The sequence below is a fragment of the Cupressus sempervirens genome, chromosome 2 (assembly GCF_028749045.1).
Source record: "Cupressus sempervirens isolate cs-2001-9-10 chromosome 2, ASM2874904v1, whole genome shotgun sequence".
NCBI classification, from domain to species: Eukaryota; Viridiplantae; Streptophyta; class Pinopsida; order Cupressales; family Cupressaceae; genus Cupressus; species Cupressus sempervirens.
The window spans coordinates 361,528,680-361,544,544 of record NC_143119.1 but is presented as its reverse complement, the minus strand read 5'-3'; the positions used below and the strand labels follow the sequence as shown (position 1 = coordinate 361,544,544).

Genomic DNA, 15,865 nt, shown 5'->3' with positions numbered 1-15,865 from the left:
GAATCAGAAAATTCAGACTTTCACGATTTTGATGGTATATGATAAGGCATACTTTGCCTTCCAGAAATGCCTAGAATCTCGATTTGAAAAAACACTCCTCTGGTAAGAGTGTTCAGGTCTGTATTTAAAATAATTTCAAAAAGTTTAAAGTTTAAACTTTAGGAAATAAATATTTCAATTTAAAATACCCTGCATGTCACATCATTTTGTTGGCCAAATAATTTTAAAATAGAAATTTTAAAATCATTTTATTTTTCCTAGCCCTTCCAAATTTGAGTCAACTCTAGGTTTGACCAATGCCACGTGATGCATTCTGATTGGACACCTGATCTACATCATCTTCCACGTGTCATCTCCTCGCTACTTTGCCATGCTTAACCGGTGAGGAACTTTGGTTAGTGAGGTAATGTGAGCCGTCAGATCTGCCACGTGGCACAATCTGGTGCGCTCCTGCCATTTGTCTACCACATCACTGCCCAATCACTCTATCGCTGCCACTTGTCAACATCCGATTAGTTGTTGTCTCCGGGCGGGACCCACTTGGTATTCTAACTCTTGCCGAATTTTGGAAATTTTTCGGCGACCTCGCTATCTCGCTAGCTAGAGTTGCCAAGATTTTTCGGCTGGCGAAGTAGCAAGGTGTCAGATTCTTGGATTTTTCGATTGCCTTTCCTGCTCACGTCATCCTGCTTGGATTGTGTTTTCGTTTAAAATTATACTTTGACTGCATTTATAACTGGCCTGTCGACCATGGTTCACGGGCCCACGCACATGATCTCTACTCTTCCAAAGAGCGATGTCTTAAAGACAGTCTTTACGTTGAGCGCTAGTGTATATAAATGTTTACAAACCTCCTTGTATACCCAATGTGGGATAAAGATTTTGGAGGCGCCTCTTTGACTGGCATCTTTTCTTGGCTTAAGCTATCTCTTGCAACATTTTTCTTGATCAATGGCTTACTTCTTGTGCGATCTTCATGATGGGCGGCTTCCACATTCATTTATTCTTTTTGGCCGCATTTTTTTTGTTTGTCTCAAGTCTGCTTGTCTTTGACTTGCGTGGGATTTTATTTCTGGTACCTGTGGCTCCTTTCATGAATGCGTGAGGTGTTCTGTGCTGGTGTTCCTCCTTCTTACTGTCTGAGTCAACTATATGCTGTGAATTCCTCTTACTGGCGCTGGTTGTTTCTTTGGAGCTTTGTGTGGAGTTCCTTTTGGGCGTGAGCTTTGAATGCATGGACTGCGGCTTGACTACTTCTTTTAAAAGTGTGGCTTATGTGGGCTTCCTTTCTCAGTGAACACTACCTCTACAAATTCTCTTAATAACCTTGGTAGTCCATGCCCCTCAAATAGAGTAAAATAAATAATAAGTAACCATGCATTCTCCCATACTTGTTGACGCTTGCCTACAAGAACTACATGTTGCATGGGCAGTCCATTAAGAGGCGTGAGTTTTTTTTATGGACGTGGCCTCTTTGTTATTAATTGGAGTCCCTCACACCTTCATACATCTTTCTCTCAATGCAAGCAATCCAGCTTCAGTGCATATAGCTTTTATATCTGCCCCAGAAAATTCATCCTTAGTCACAACGAATTCCTCTAGATTAACATCACCTGATAAGGTCATTCTTGAGGTATGTATTTGGAATATACGCCTCTTTGTTTTTATGTCTGGTAAGGGAAATTCAATCTTTCAGTCTATTCGTCCAGGGCGCAACAAAGTAGGGTCAAGACTATCAATTCAGTTTGTTGCCAGAATAACCTTCACATCACCTCTTGAATCAAACCCATCTAGCTAATTTAGTAACTCCAACATAGTCTACTGAATTTCATGTTCACCACCTGAATGTGCATCATATCTCTTTGTTCCAACCGCATCAATTTCATCAATGAAGAAAATTGAAGGAGAAAGATCATCAGCAACTCGAAACAGTTCTCTGACCAACTTTGGACCATCACCTAGATACTTTTGTATAAGTTCACTTCCAACAACACGCAAAAAGGTTGCTGAAGTGGAGTTAGCCATAGCCTGCACCAATTTTCAACTTGTCATTTTCATCCTTCTTATCATTGCCATCGTATGGGACCGCCCTTTTCAAGTACTAAATCTTCTTTATCCAATGGAATCCCAACATACTACGAGTTTTTTTTTTTATAAAAGGAGGAAAGACCCTTCTTTTGAGATAAAACCACTACATTTGGCATGATAAAGGAGCAATAAAATAAAATGTCCATATTTATAATCATGGAAAAAGGAAGCCCTTGTGTTTAGCAATTGAAATCTGAATGATTTCAACCCCCCACATAATTTCATCTGTCTAAAGTAATTAGTCGGGCCCCAAAGTGGGTCCGACTAAAAAACTTTTGCATCCGAGCAACTGAACCGCCAGATTAATCCATTGACCATCTCAAACTAATTCAAATTTATTTTGAGCATTAATTTGATCATTAAAAACTCATTTATCCACCTTTTGTAAGCTATCAACCTAGTGCCAAGAGGTCTGTTGACTGGCCTTAAAAACTGACCAAATCACTTGATCAAGCTCTTAAAACTAGCATACTGAATCTTTGTTCCACACACTTGCACCCTATCAGATCTCGTTTTATGACTAATTTGGAGTCAAAAGATATTGACCCTCAAATTCGCCTTCTCAGATTTATCTGCAAACAAACATGTCAAAAAACAACAAACTGGGCTCGGAATTGACCTTGAAAATTGGGCAAATTAGCACATGGAAAAACAAAAATTGGGACACTCATTCTTTGTCATGAGGACATTACGGATCTATGATTTAGGCTCATGACAAATAACAGGGTGCAAATGGTGATCAGTCAAAGTGGGCTACTCAGAATTTTGCAAGCTGGACATGCTGATAGAAAGCATTTTTTGCGAATGGAATTGACTTGGAAAAGTGTGCAAATGGATTCTTCATAACTTGCAAACTGGCACACTTAAAGTATTGTCAATATAGAAGACAGGGAAACCAACCATTTGATGACACCTATCACAGATCAGGAGATATGACATCCCAAACAGGGGTTACAATCAATTTGCAGTTACTGACACCAGTTAAAACTTATAAATTGCGTTTGGAATCACGCTTGAAAAATTGACCAAATAGATTCGTCATAAGCTGAAGCTTGGAAAATAACAAGTCTCTGACGTCTACAATACAACGCAAAAGGAATTTTTTCATTTGGGTCAACTGGTCAAAAGTTATTGCACGTCAAACAGGGCTTCCCAGAATTAGGTGCAAAGTGCAAAAGCATGAAAATAGTAACTTCAAACGGACTCAAAATCTGAAACATAGGTTCTTAGGTATGGATATTAGACACTTCCAAAGCGGTGAATCACAAAACATTTCTGGGTGCGAGATATTCATTTACAAACAAAGCCTCCTGTCGCTGTTTGACACTAGGTGAAAATGCAAAATTGATACTAGCTCAAAACAAAACTTTTCCAAATGACTTAGAAACTCAATTTAAATTCACGAAATGCTTAGGCATGCTGAATGAAAGGTGATAGAAGCATTAAACACCTTAGGGGTCTCAAATGGACAGTCGGGTACAACTAGGCACATACGCATTTTAAAAGCGTTTAAGGGCTTGATTTTTCAATGGTGCTCAAAATCGGGAAGGCAATTTTGAGCACCAATAGAAGTCACACAATGTAATTTTTCCTTTCACATCAAATAAAGATCCTATTTTTCTTTGTAAAATGCTGTAATCTTTGAGTGTATGGACAAGTATAGATTGAAACATGTGAATAAATAATTTTTCTAGAATCTTGCACATCATATTTGATCAATGCAATTAACTTGAGGGTTTGAAGTTATTTACAACTCAAGATATTCCATGTTCTCTCTCGAGTGCACCAAAAACCCCCCTTTTAGTGGCCAGGTTTAGAAATGAAGCCCTAACTTGCATTCCCACCATGGGATTTCCAAACCATTGGGTAAAGTGAAAGTTATAAAGTTATATTATAACATGCTTGAAGGATGGAAGATGGAAGTCAAGGGTCCTCTTTTTTCTAGCAAGCCCTAGCCCAAACATCTCTTTGTGTTCAGTGCAGGAAAATAGGTGTTAGAGTGTTGTAGGCACTTGGGGGATGTATGAAATGAACTTATGGGTGAATATTTAATCCTAATAGTTCCCTACATATTTCCTAATTATCAATTTTAACTATTCAAATTTCTATTTAGCATTTCTTCCTCAAACCCTGGCAAGTAGGCCTGAACAAGGAACTTGCTACATTTTTAGTTAGGGGATAATCTAACTAGTCTGGAGTCTATAATCTTGGAATCTTAGACTTCTTCCAAAAGGGTATCCATATATGCAAATTTTTTCTAGGTCCTTTGGAATGATTTCAAACCAACTCCTAATTACCTTGTTGATAGGGCTAATAGGGGTTCTTTGACCTAAAACACAATATAGCTACTTGGAACCTTTGGGAACCAAATGGGATAATCAAACTCACCAATATGATTTTGTTGATTTAAAGGAACCTTTTCACTCCCCCCTAAACTCTTGGATTCCATATCTAAGAAAAAACCTAGTTTGTGTAGATTTTGTCCTTTGGAATCCTAGTTGTGTAATTCTGGTGCATAGGCTATGTTTTGGAGAAAGTTGTTACAAATGTGTAGAGCCCTCTCTTGACTCTATTTTGGAGTACTTGAAAGTTCCCTAAGGCCATACCACATCAGTTTTTTTGTTTAACGGAGAGCTCTACATCAAGTGGTATCATAGCATACCTAAGATCCCTTAGGCCAACAAATTTTTTTACACCATGGAAAAAGAAGATGAAGGAGGGTTATCTTCAAGGATGACCAATACAGAGATTGTGAAATACTTGAGAGACTAGAGATTAAGGAAATATGAGAAAAGAGACAACGAGATGCAGTCAATAAGGTAAGAGATGAACAATTTAAGGAGGAACTTCATAATACAAGTAGTGAAAACTCTAAAGAAGTAAGATAGGGGAGTGACAAGGAACCTCTTGATCAGGAGGAAGAAGAATGCCTTGTTGACTAGAGCCTACTTTTGAGGAATCTAAAATCTATGGAGAGGAGAACCATGGATGCTAAGTTTGACTTTCCCACATATAATGGGAAGATGGACCCAGAGGCTGCAATGGATTGGGTGGATGCCCTAAATAGTTTCTTTTATTGTGAAGACATCCCTAAAAACCAAAGGGTAAATATTCCCAAGTCTAGACTCAAGGACTTTGCAATCACATTGTGGAACTTCATCCAAGATGATAGGTGAAGAATGAGAAGAATCCAATCACCACATGGAAGAAGATGGTGGGTCTACTCAGAGACACATATGTCCCTAAGGATTATGAAATTCAACTTCATAAGAAAAGAATGAGTTTGAGGTAGAAAGAGATGGATGTCTCCACCTACACTAAAAAATTCCAAAAGTTGGTGATGAAATCCAAACTTGTTGAACTTGAAAGTGTGAATCTTGCAAGATACATGAAGGGATTAAGGCTAGCCATCCAAGATGAACTAAATTTGACAAGCCCTACCACTATAAATTAGTGCTATCAATTGGTACTTAAATTTGAAAAGAAGCTCAAAAGAAGAAATGAGAAAAGTGGTACAAATAAAGGGAAGAATGATAGAGGAAAAGGAAATTATGGGGGCAAAGGAACACAAAGTAAAAAACCCCAAGGAGATTCTAACAAAGAAAACATCAAAGGTGAGACTAGTTCAAGAGGTTGATATAGAAGAAGGAGAGGTAATGGTAGAAGCATGAATGATGGAAGGAACAATGGGTAGATCAAGTGTTACAATTTCAATCAGATGGGCCACTACACAAACAAATGTTCTTAGAAGCAGAACAACCAAGGAGAAAGAAGGACCAATAATGTTCAAGAAGATGAGGATGACAAAGGTGTCAGATATTTTATTGGTGAAGAAGGGGCTACTCTCATGATGAAGAGGACATTGATTCAAGCACCTATGCATGTAGAACCTCCACAAAGGAAAACTCTACTTAGAACCAACTACAAAAGCCATTGAAATGTATGCAAAGTTGTCATTGATTTTGGTTCTACTAAAAATCTTGTTTCTAAGGAAATGATAGGAAAACTGAATCTTGAAAGGATACCCCACCCAAACCCCTCCCATGTATCTTGGTTAACAAAAGGCCAACAAACCCTTATCAATGAACAAGCTTGGGTAGATTTCTTAATCAAAGACTATAGGGATAAGGTTCTCTATGATATTGTGGACATGGACATATGCCACCTTCTTCTAGGTTATCCAAATGTTGACCACTCTCATGAAAACTAAGGTGCTAGCCATGACTCACGTTCATTTGAATATTTATTTTAATTTCATGCATACTTAAAAAGGGATACATAAAAACCTTAGCATATAATTTATATTCCTAAGACTTCAGTCCTTTATATTTCATGTTATATGTTTAAGTTGATCCAAGTTGTGATTTTGTGATTCATGCTTATTTGCATGATCACAAGAAGTCATGCCTTAATCGTGTGAAGCGTGGCAAGGGTGCGACGTAGTCTTTAGAGTAGTTAGCACAACTTCACAAGACAAAAGGGTAGCATCTAGTTTACAGTTGCGAGGTTGTGATTAGACCACAATAGTTCAAGTTAAATATGTTTTACATAGTCGTAGGTAGTTAAGATTAACTCAGGGTCAAGGCTACAAAGTTTTGGTTGTCTCTTGTACACATGTTCACAAGATTAAATGTTGAACTCAAGGTTTGAGTTGTGAACATGTGATGAGCTAACACCTATAATGGTGGGCCCCCCTTTAGTTTTTGATCAATGTAAAGATATTCATTTTCCTCTATCGTTAGATCTTGGTAGATCAACAATCTTGCTTCCCTGGATTCTAAAGATGCACAAAGTTTAACCAAAGTGGGGAAGTGAGGTGTGAATATGTATCATGGTGGGCCAAGTCAATTCTAGTTCTCTTTACCCCATCATCGCAATAGCTGATTTTGATGGAGTTGTTGATCAAATGAAAGCAAATTGGCTTAACTCCATCAATGAGCTTCAAAATTTAATTTGTGACTATGCAAAAGTAAATTGCCTAGTCAAATCTAATGCTTTCACATGGTTGCACATAGTTAAGAGCTAACTAGAGTTTAGGCTATGAAGTGGTGATTCCTTTCATCATGTTGTTGCATGGAGTCAAGGGAAACCTATGGTTAGGACTCCGAAGTAGTCATGTACATTGAGTGCACCATCATAGAGTTAGCATCAAAGTTAATAAGTTAAGTTGTGATGGTGTGATCATAGTTAGTCATATGGTTTTGCTCATTCACCACAGTTAGTGGAAAAGTGCAATAAGTAGTTGCAATGTTGCAATGGAGCATCAAGCTAATAAAGAGGAAGTATTTGCAAGGTCACAAGGGTTCAAGATGCAATTAAGTTTTAAGCTACAAATATGTGAATAATGATGTAGATAGTTAGGTTCTCAATGATCATGGGATCGTGAACATTTGATGCTAGCAAGGAAATAGGCTACGAAGGGGCGACAAAGGAAAAGCAACACTATTCACATCATCACTTGGTTAGTAAGTGATTAAGCCCAAACCACAATGATGTTGAAAATAATCAATTTTATATTGTCACATGGTCACAGTAGTTAAAGGGCCAAGGTGGAAAAAGGCTATGACCCAGTGATAACATGAAATGAAGGGTGGTTGCAGCTTCGCAGGGTCAAATAGTTAAAGAAAGAAATGAGCCAAAAAGCCACAAAGCCATGAACTGAGGAAAATGAATAGGTCAACATAAAGTTAGAATTTTTGGTGAGGTGGAAAAATACTTCAAGAAGCATTGGACCAAATGGCGAGCCTAAGGATTGACTGGATTTGACTTGATGATATATCTGATATTGCACATCGAGAATACTATAAAAAATAAATCTTTGATGTAAAATCAATCTCTAGGATCATTTGTAACCACTTTATGGTACTCTCCATGCCTATTTTAAATGCAAATTTTATTCCTTTGCTTCCTTTTTGATCCATCTACCAACCAGAGTAGTAATGGTCATCATTTATGTCTCTTCTAACCAAATTTGCACATGAAAGATTAAATCTTCTATATGGAATGGTGCATCTAATCAAATTTCTTTTTCTCTTCAGTTATTGCTCTCCTCTCAAATTAAAATCAGTGGTTGAGTTTAGAGTCTCAATGAAAACATCAGAGTTATACTTGAACTCTATAAAAGGCAGTTGTAAATATTTTTAAGGGTTCTTCCCTATTTTTCCATGTCTACTTGTAGTGCCTCTTTTTTACCTCTTCTTTCCTTGCTTTTCATTATTGAAATAGCTCTTCTTTACCTCTTCTTTCCATTCATTATTTTTGTAGGTATCTTGCCTTGTGGTGAATGTTTTCTCCTAGGTTTTCTTGGTTCATATGTTGTGTCAAGTCTGCTAGTGATTGTTGTATTTGTGAAGATGTCTTTCCTTTCAACACTTAATAAGTTCTAAACCTACATGTGAGTTCTTTGAAAATAGAACAGGATTAAGATCTGCATATCTGAACTTTTTGTTAATCTATTGTGCATACTTGGATAGAGTTGTAACCATTTCAATTAGGTGCATCACCTCCTTTAGATTAGATTAGGTAGTTTGATTTCATGCATCTCTTTCTCCCTTTTCCTTCAAAGAGTAGTTAGGTGCATCCTAATTGTAAGGAAGTTAGCCTTCTCCAAATATTTGACCTTAGAGTTCAAGTCCCACACTTGGAGGTCATTTCCATGTTACACAAGGTCACTTGAGGGTCATACCTCAAGAAAGGGTGTAGACTTCCATGTCAACTATTTTTGGCATGCTTGATAGGACATATATTTCAGCTACTTAAGTCCACTAGAAGCTATTTTGAAGTCCATTCATTGATAATTTGGGGGTTATTCTCATTGAAATTAGCCTTTGGAGGAATTCATCTAACACCATGGTGACTCTATGCATGTTTTAGTTTTATAGACCAAGTGCTGGTATGATTTTCAATCTTCATATTTCTCTAAGAGTTTTGTGAAGTTATTTTCTTAAATGCCCTATTATAGATTCACTTCATAGAGATCCTTCCCATCCTTCCCCATATTATGAGTAGGCTATTCCTTAGTCCTCTCATCCCTCATGTTAGCCATAGCCTAGTTATGACTATCATGATTACCTAGATCATTAGAGGGAGAAAAAATTAAGCCCATATCTTGATCCCTCCTTTGGTTCAGTCTCCCCTTCAAAATCAAATGATCGGCCTGCTTAATTTCCCATCAAACCTTATAATGATCCCAATACCAAGTTAGAAGAGCTTTGTGACTATATAGATGGTTTTCTCTTTGGTTATTCTAACTTGGGAAGGACTTTTGAAGACGTTCATAATCCTTATGAGCATTCAGATACTAGGAAATTTGCCTTCATTATGCTCCTCATGAAGTCTTGGGTTGATGTGATGCCCAGAGATAGGGAGACATGGTTTTCTAACCCTTATGCCTAAAATGTGGTATTTAGGATAATAGTTGTATTTAGAGAGGCTTAGGAGGCTCTTTTCTAGTTGCGGTGGGAAGATGAGCTGAGATAGAGAAGGATCAAGGAGGAAAAGAAGAGATAAATGAAGAAGTTTGAGGAGGAGGCAAAGCTTAAACTTTCCCAAATATAGAGGAATAAAGCATAAGAGCCTCCAAGGAGGAGGTTTTCTAGCTTCAAAAAAAGTAGCCCTCCCTAGATTTCTATCCCAATATGCCCTAAACCTCAACCTCTAGTTCAGACACCTCCACATGTCAATGACGGTGAGCCTTGACTTGATTATTGCTCCTTCTTTATAGTTCTTCAAGATGTGGATATTTCTTCACCCACACCAGAGACAACAAATGAGCAGTTGATAATTGAAGGGCATTTGTTATAGTAAGAGGTCTCTCATGATATGATGAAGGAAGAATCATTTCCCTTGCTACCCCAAGTTCAAGAAGTATCAGTTTCTTCTCATGAACCATCACACACTCTAGAGGGAGAAACCTTGTTGTAGTAAGTAGAAGCACAATAAATACAATTTGAGGGAGAGTATGCAAGAAGGCTAGAGGCCCAACAACAAGAATATGAAGCAATTCTTGTAAGGGAGTTGGCTACACAAAAGGAACAATGTGAGCAAGAGCTACAAGAGAGTCTGATGAGCATGATGAGTGTTACATCAGAGGAAAAAAAGATGCAACCATCCTTTCCCCCTACATCACAAGAGCCTATACAAATGCAAGAAGTGAAACCTCTTGTTTGCAAGGATTCACATGGGCTCAATGAATTTTACATGTTGTATTCGCAACATGAAGAAGAACATACACCACTAGCTAAAGCATTAGAGATAGCCCCTACTAGCCAAGAGGATGCAAAGGTTTTAGAGCACAACCAAGTGGTCAAGGCTGATTTCTTAGACCTAAAACTATCAAGAGTATTCCCCATAAGGCATCTAGCTTTACAACAAAACAACAAGTTTCCTCCAGTCATGCTCATTCTAGAGTATGAGGGAGAGTTTCACAAATAAGAGAAAACATGTTTTTCTTAGGATGGCCATATCCCAATGTTAGAGAGATTCATTGTTTTCAGCATTGGGAAGGATCTATTCCATGTAGTAGTGTGTTTTTCACTCTTGTTGTCATTTTTAGCTTCCCTCATGCATAGGAGAAAGAATCAACAAGTGATGAAGAGAAACTACTTCAACAAACCAATCAATGGGTTTGTTTAACTTTTCATCTCTATAAATTCCTATATATAGTAGGTTAGGTGTTTTTTAAGTTTTCCAAGAAGTGGACAAGCACAAGTTGTCTCCTTGTGAAATAGAAAAGTTTTGAAATTTTTATACTTGCAAAAGTTGTAATTTTCTGGTTATTTGTAGTGAAAGGGTTTTATTTTTGTGACTCCATAGCCCAATGGATTTCTTAAGTCCACTAATCTTATGCTTAAGAGGCAAGCATCCCCTCTTAGTCACCAGAAATGTTAGCCATTCCTCCCCCCCCCGGCCATTTCCTAAATGTTGACCAGTCTCATGAAAACCAACTTGGTAGCCATGACTCACATTCATTTGACTTTTCATTTTAATGACATGCATACCTAAAAGGGGATACATAAAAATCTTAGCATATCTTTTATATTCCTAAGTCTTTAGTCCTTTATATTTCATGTTATATTCTTATGTTGATCCAAGCTATGATCTTGTGATTCATGCTTGTTCACATGATTGCAAGAAGTCATGCCTTAATTGCGTGAAGGGTGGTTAGGGTGTGATGTGGTCTTCTTAGCAGTCAGGGAAACTTCGCAAGACAAGGGGGTAGCATCTACTTAATTGTTGTGAGGTTATGATCAAACCACAATAGTTCAAGTTAAATATGCTTCTAATGGTCACAGGTAGTTAAGATTAACTCAGGGTCAGGGTTGTGAAGTCATGGTAGCCTCTTATGTGCATATTTACAAGGTTAAATACTAAAATCAAGGTTTGAATTGTGAGCGTGTGATGAGATGACACCTATAATGGAGGGCCCCTATTTGGGTTTTGATCAATTTAAAGATATGCATTTTCCTCTACCGTCAAATCTTGGTAGATCAATGATCGTCACTTCCCCAAATTTTGAAGATGCACAAAGTTTAACCAAAGTGGGGAAGTGAGGTGTGAACACATATCATGGTGGGCTAGGTCAATTCTAATTCTCTTTATCACATCATCACAAGGGTCAATTTTGATGGAGTTTTTAATCAAATGAAAGAAGATCAGTTGGATTGACTTAACTCCATTGATGAGCTTCAAAAGTTAAGTTGTGGCTATGCAAAAGTCAATTACACAGTAAAATCTAATGCTTTCACATGGTAGTGAATAGTTAAGAGCTAACTAGATTTTAGGCTGCAAAGTGGTGATTCCTTTCATTTGCATTATCACATGGAGTCAAGGGAAAAACATGGTTAGGGATGTGAAGTAGTGATACATGTCAAGCACACCATCCTAGAGTTAGCATCAAGGTTAATAAGTTAAGCTATGATGGTGTGATTGAATTTAGTCATACAATTTTTCTCATTTGTTGTGGTTAGTGGAAAAGTGTAGTTGGCAATTGTGATGGAGCATCAAGTAGATAAAGAGGTAGTCTTGGTAAGGTTGCAAGGGTTCAAGATGTAGTTAAGTTTTAAGTTGTGACCATGTGAATGATGATGTAGATAGTTAGGTTCTTAATGATGGAAAGGTCACAAGAATTTGATGCTAGCTAGGAAATAGGTTGTGAAAGGGTGACAAAGGAAAAGCAATGTTATTCATGTCATCTTACAATTAGTAAGTGATTAAGCCCAAATTGTGATTATGGTGTGAATAATCAATTTTACATTGTTGTAAGGTCATAACAGTTAAACAGACAAGGTGGAAAAGGGTTGCAACATAGTGATAACGTGAAACGAAGGTTGGTCACAACTTCTTATGGTCAAATAGTTAAAGAAATAAATGAGTTGAAAATCCATGAAGTGAGGCAAAGGCATAGGTCAACATAAAGTTAGAATGCTAGGTGAGGTGGAAAAATACTTCTAGAAGCATTAGACCACATGGTGAGTTTGAGGATTGACTCCAGCCAACTTGATGATATATCTGATCTGGCACATCAAAAATACTATAAAGAATTACTCTTTGATGGAAAATCAATCTCTTGGATCATCTACAACCACTTTATGGTGCCTATTTTAAATGAAAATTATATTCCTCTGGTACCATTTTGATCCATCTACCAATCATAGTAGTAATGGTTATTGTTTCTATCTCTTCTAACCTTATTTGCACATAAAAGATTAGATCTTATGTATGGAAATGTGTATCTAATCATATTTCTTTTACTCTTCAGTTATTTCTCTCCTCTGCAATTAAACTCAGTGGTTGAGTTTAGAGTCTTAATGTAAACATCACAATTATGCCTGAGCTCTATAAAAAGAAGTTGTAAATATGTTTTGAGGGTTCTTCCTTGGTCTATCATATCTACTTGTAGTGTCCTTGTGCTTTGCAATTGTATTCCTTGCTTTCTATTAATGAAATAGCTCTTCTTTAGCTCTTCTTGGAATTCATGATTTCTACAAGCATCTTGCCTTGTGGTGAATGTTTACTCCTCTATTTTGTTGGTTCATATGTTGTGTCAAGTTTGCTAGTGATTTCTATATTTGTGAAGATGTCTTTCCTTGTAGCACTTAATCAGTTCTAAACTTGCATGTGAGTTCTTTGAAAATAGAATAGGATTAAGATCTATGTATCTAGACTTTTTTGTTAATGTGTTGTGCCTCCCTTGGCAGATTTGTAACCATTTTAATTAGGTTCATCACCCCCTTTAGATTAGATTAGGTAGTTTGATTCCATGCATCTCCTTTTCCCTTTTCCTTCAAAGAGTAGTTAGGTGGATCCTAATTGTAAGGAAGTTAGCCTTCTAAGGAGATTCAACCTCAACCACAAGTCCCACACTTGGACGTCATTTCCATGTTACATGAGGTTGCTTGAGGTTCATACCTCAAGAAAGGGTGTAGACTTTTGTGTCAATAGTCACAAACAAATAGAAAATTGTGAAAGGTGGTCAAAATTTCAATCTTATTCCCAACCCTGAACCTCACCAAGAGAATCCCAAGGAAAAATTAGTTGTTATGGCAAGTGAATAAGAAATGTTACCAATCATTCAAGATTCTCATATTGGGTATGCCCTAGTTCTCAAGCCAAAGACAAAATCAGTCCATCAAGAAGTACCAAAAGAGGTCAATAACCTATTGTAGAAGTATAAGGGAATCCTTGTAGGAGACACAAAAGATGAACTCCGACCGTTAATGGATATCTCACATAAAATTGACTTCATATCAAGTGCCTCTCTTCCTAATAAGGCTACATATAAACTGAACCCTAATCAAAATGTAGAGGTGTCACGAAAAATCAATGATCTATTGTCCAAAGGACTTGTGCAAAAGAGTCTTAGCCCTTGTGTAGTCCCTAGTGTTCTAGCCCCTAAGAAAGATGGAAAATGGAGGCTATGCATTAACTCTAGGGAAATAAAAAAAATAACTATTAGGTATAGGTTCCTTATACCTAGAATTAAAGATCTACTTGATTAACTAGGAGGAGCATGTTTTTTCACCAAAATAGACCTTAAATTAGGCTACCATCAAATAAGGATTAGGCCTAGAGATGAGTGGAAAACTACATTTAAGACCACTAAAGGTTGTATGAATGGATTGTAGTGTCATTTGGCCTAAGAAATACCCCTAGCACCTTCATGAGATTGATGAATGAAGTGTTGCATGATTTCATAGGAAAATTTGTAGTTGTCTATCTTGATGACATATTGATCTTTAGAAGTAGTAAGGAGGAACACTTACAACATGTTGAAAAGGTCCTCAAAAGGCTGCATAACAACAAATTAGAAATCAACCTTGAAAAATGTGTATTCCTATAGACACAATTGACATTTTTGGGTTGTGTCATCTCAAAGGGTACATTGAAGATGGATCCTAAAAAGGTAGAGGCTATCCTCAATCGACCAACATCTAAGACATCTAGAGAAGTTAGGAGATTTCATGGATTCACCACATATAATAGAAAAATTATCAAAAAATTTAGTCACATTTGTGTACCTCTCTTGAATACTATCAAAGTAGGTAAGAAAATAAAGTTTCAATGGAGCACTCAAGTAGATACATAATTTGAGTATTTGAAAGGTAGAGTAGCACAATATCCTATCTTGTCACTACCTACCTTGAACAAGTTATTCATAGTAGAAATCAATGCTAGCAACCTTGACATAGGAGCAATTCTTAGTCAAGAGGAGAGACCAATTTCTTTCTTCTCAAAATAATTTAATGATGCCAAGAAAAATATAGTACCTATGACCTAGAACTATATGCTATGGTTTAGGCCCTAAAGAAATGGAGGCACTATTTTCTTCCCAAGGAGTTCATTTTCTATACAAACAACCCTGCATTGAAATTTCTCAATAGCCAAGAAAACTTGTGTTGCAGACATATGAAATGGGAGGAGAAACTTCAAGCTTTCACATTCTCTATTAAACACAAGAAAGGAACTGCAAATAAGGTAGTAGATTCAATAAGAAGAAGAGTCACCTTGGCAGAAGAAGTTCAAATGAAAAGTATGGGGATCAATGCACTTAAAAACTTGTACAAGGATGATCCAAAATTTGGAGAGATCCACAAGGTTTGTTCTACACTATCAAATCCCTATAACACCACATATTTAGAGTACTTGTTTTAGAATGGCCTTCTATATAGAGGAGGACAAATTTGCATCCCTAAGTGCTCTATGAGGGAAAACTTTATCAAAGAGAAACACAGTGGCACTTTAGGAGGACACTTTGGAATTCGTAAGAAGAAACTATTTTTGTCTGAAACTAGCTATTGATGTCAAGAATTTTTTTGAATTTTACACAATTTTCCAAAGAGAAAAAGGAGTAAGGACAAATCAAGGACTTTACCAACCCTTGCCTATTCCAACAAAGCCATGGGATAGTGTGAGTATGGACTTTGTCTTAGGCCTCCCAAGAAAAAGATAGGGATTTGATAGAATTTTTGGCATTGTTGATAAATTTAGCAAAATGGCTCACTTTGCTCCTTGTAAGAGCTCCAATGATGCTTCTCATATTGCTAACTTATTTTTTAAGGAAGTTGTCAAGATAAATGGATTTCCAACATCTATAATATCAAAAAGAGATGTTAAATTCCAAGGTCATTTTCAAAGGACCTTATGGAAAAAGCTAGGCATGAACCTATCCTTCAGTTTTGCCTACCATCCATAAACACATGAGCAAACTAAAGTAGTGAATAGAGCATTGGGAAACCTCTTAAGGTGGCTTACCAAACAACATGAGTAGACATGGGAT

At 37.0% G+C, this 15,865-nt stretch overlaps 1 pseudogene; it reads right to left on the bottom strand.

Annotated features, from left to right (window-relative positions):
- Positions 1 to 1,494: 1,494 nt before the first annotated feature.
- LOC149572633 (26S proteasome regulatory subunit 4 homolog A pseudogene) lies at positions 1,495 to 2,406 on the bottom strand (annotated as a pseudogene).
- Positions 2,407 to 15,865: the final 13,459 nt, after the last annotated feature.